Below are 3,957 nucleotides of genomic sequence, written 5' to 3' on the forward strand. Positions count from 1 at the left end.
TTCCATAGCATTTTCATATACTATGTGGAAACAGCAGTTGAGCTCTCTTTTCACTCAATAAACAAGTAGAACTTCCACTTCCACTGCAAGAGTCCCCCAAAAAAAGAGCACATAGAATACAACAAGAAAATGGTTATAATTAGTGCTGGGCATTGACACATTTAAAAACTATTCAAACAAATCAAACTATTTGGAGTTTCTACCCCAAAAAATTCTGAAATATAATCATTTAAACAGTGGTTGTGATGATAACTTGTTTTCATGACAGTTGTTCAAACATTAAATGCTGAAAAACGGATTACATAAGACATGATAAATTTCATTAAGTTGTACTATATCGCTCAACATACTTTATGATCCTTACTCACGTTTATTTCATGTTATAACTAGCAGTAAAGAGGAAGATCGATGCTTGTAAGCCACTGGCTAGCTATAGATCACCAAAAACTTACCTAATCTTGCGGCCACATTTCAAACAATATCTGACTCTGAAGTTCAGTTCGTTGTCTTCTTCTGGTGATGTTTTGTTTAAACCAACCTTCCGCCACCTACTGGTGCACTTCCGCCACCTACTGGTGCCCTAAGAGTTATTAGGGCACATAGTGGGATTTAAACCAACAAACTAGATGATCTTAAGTACTGTTTACTAAAGTTGTTTAATTTAACTATTGCATCCACCTGAAAGTTCACATAACAGTGTAATTAGGTAAATTCAACAAATTTGTACAAATCAGTTAAGTTTACTCACTTTTCTTAAGTAGATTCAGTGATTACTTTTTACAATGTACACTTAATATATTTATATTAATAAAATATACCACAAGAATCTTAAAATGTATTTTGGGTAAATGCTTTATATACATATTATAGTCACGGTACGTGGTTGTAGAAATCCCGCACGAAGAAGGAGTAACCAAAATCGACATTAATTCCAGTTTAAACAAAGGACAGGAGAATAACCTGGGGAACTAAACCACATCAACTCACATCTTCCATTTCAAAACATTAATCCAGGACAAAGAACAGACAGAAACTGAAGGCTTATAAAGACAGGGAAACAAAGGAGCAAACGAGATGATTAATCAACACAGGTGAACAGAATGAACTAATCAGGGGACCTAAGGGAAACTAGTGTGTGTGTGTGGTAACCCTAACCTGAGATTGGCTTTAGGTCAGGGGTCACCAAACTCGGTCCTGGAGGGCCGGTGTCCTGCAGAGTTCAGCTCCAACTTGCCTCAACACACCTGCCTGGAAGTTTCTAGTATGCCTAGTAAGACCTTAATTAGCTTGTTCAGGTGTGTTTAATTGGGGTTGGAGCTAAACTCTACAGGACACCGGCCCTCCAGGACCAAGTTTGGAGACCCCTGCTTTAGGTGGTGATGACACTGTGTGTGTGTGTGTGTGTGTGTGTGTGTGTGTGTGGTGTAAGAAAAATTAAAAATATATATTTTTATATATTATTATATTATTAAGATCATGATTAATCTTTTGACAGCACTAATACACACACACACACACACACACACACACATATATATATATATACAGTGGGTACGGAAAGTATTCAGACCCCCTTAAATTTTTCAGTCAAACGATTAATTGTGATTAATCACATCCAAAATAAACGTTTTTGTTTGTTAATATATGTGTATACTGTGTATATTTATTATGCATATATAAATACAAACACATACATGTTTATATTTAAGAAAAATGTTATGTTTATATATTAAATATATTTATGAATAATATAAAATATAGGTATATAAATGTATATACATATAATATTTTCAAAATATTTACTGTATGTGTGTCTTTATACATAATAAATATACACAGTACACACACGTATATTATGTAAACAAAAACTTTTATTTTGGATGCGATTAATCGTTTGACAGCACTAATATATATATATTAGTGTGGCCCTTATTTTTGGACTTTTGAAATCTTCTGCTCTCACCCTCCCGGTCAACTAATGAGAAATGGAAACAAACCAAATTTTGTTGAGATTGGACTACGTTTAGGGTGTGCTCAACAAAGTTGAAATTCTTCACATAGTCTTAATGACAATAACAGCAAGTAATTAATAATTATACAAAACCATTTGTAAACTGCGAATTATGTTAAAAACGAGAACACAGAACAGTGTTGTTAGTCTTAAAATGATAAACTACACTGGTGCCGATAGCCTTGTGGAAAGTACGCTGACATGTAGCGCTGTTGCGCTTCAAGTGTCCCAAGTTCGAGTCCAGCTCATGAACCTAGATATGAACACTCGTAATGAAGAAGTTAAGGGTGTTCTGCCATTGTCATGTTGCCAAGTATAGTAACCCATACTCAGAATTTGTGCTCTGCATTTAACCTATTAAAACATGCACACATACAGCAGTGAGTAGTAAACACAACTCACACACAAACCATGAACACACACCTGGAGCAGTGGGCAGCCATTTGCTTCAGTGCCAACTGGAGCAGATTGGGGTTTGGTGTCTTGCTCAAAGGCACCTCAGTGGTATTGAGGGTGGAAGAGAGCACTGGTCACTTAGTCTAGTTTAGGAATGCATCGTGTATCAGTGAGATCAGCAGATAAAGATGCTTTAATTAAGACAGACTCACTCTGTGAGGAGACCTCTTGCAGTTCAGACTTGCTCCACACAAGCTCACACACACACACACTAACACCAGTCCTCTACCTTCTGCATTAATTGTTCCTGCTTCTTTTTTGTCTCCTATCAGCCCTCTTCTGGGAGAACACATCGCACACACTCGCTTCATGTGGTCAAAGATCAGTTTCTCCAGCAGAGCTCAATCCAAACACGCATTATGTGTTATTAGCCCGTGCTGACCCCCGAATCGGGTCTGGAGCTCCAGCGATCTATTAGGCATTTCTTTCTAAACACAAAGTGCATGAATGAAAGTGGAGTCACAGGTGAGTAATGGAGATTATTGAGGAAGTATTGTCAGGAGAACAGAACCGCAAACACCTGTGCGCACACAATGGCGCAGATCAAGCCTGTGTACTATGGCCAACCCCTCTACCTCTCTCTCTCAAACACAATTCCACAATTCCAGCACACTAGGCAGTAACTAAGCAACAGGCCAGAGAGGGGGAGAGAAAAAATAGAGAGACAGAAGGGATGGGGTGACAGAGTCACTGGGTCCAGTGGTATTTGCGGTTTCTTTAGCATTGATCTAATCAGGCCCCATCGGTCTACCTTTTTTTCTCTTATTATTTCTCCCAACCTTTATCCTTCATAAGGGAATTATTGAGATCTCATGATAGGGGCTGTTCTGTCTGATACAGGTATGTGTCTCAGCCAGATAAAGGTTGAATGATTACTTTATAATACAGTATGAGAGACTGGTGTAGTTGTCACACTTTTTACACTAGTGAATACTGTTCAAAATTTGGGGTCGATAAGATAAGGTAAGATTATATGATGTTTTGAAAGAAGTCTCTTATGCTCACCAAGGCTGCATTTATCTGATCAAAAATACTGTAAAACACTAATATTGTAATATTGTGTTTTCTATTTTAATACTTTATATTCCTGTGATACAGAGCTGAATTTTTCAGCATCATTACTCCAGTCTTCAGTGTCACATGATCCTTCAGAAATCATTCTAATATGCTGATTTGCTGCTCAAGAAACATGTATTATTAATATACATTTTATATGTTGAAAAGTGTGGAAACCGTGTTACAGTTTTTTCAAGATTCTTTCATGAACTGAAAGTTCAAAAGAACAGCATTTATATGAAACAGATATCTTTTGTAAGGTTCTAAATATCTTCATGATCACATTTGATCAATTTAATGCATCCTTGCTAAACAAAAAAGTATTAATTTCTTTCAAACAAAAAAATAAATACTGACCCTAACTTTTCAATAGTGGCACATTTCACTGGCATGTTCCTCAAGGTCTCGGCTACAAAAACGTAAAATTTCTACTA

This window comes from Sinocyclocheilus grahami, unplaced genomic scaffold (genome assembly GCF_001515645.1).
Source record: "Sinocyclocheilus grahami isolate Dianchi unplaced genomic scaffold, SAMN03320097.WGS_v1.1 scaffold27.1, whole genome shotgun sequence".
Lineage (NCBI taxonomy): Eukaryota > Metazoa > Chordata > Actinopteri > Cypriniformes > Cyprinidae > Sinocyclocheilus > Sinocyclocheilus grahami.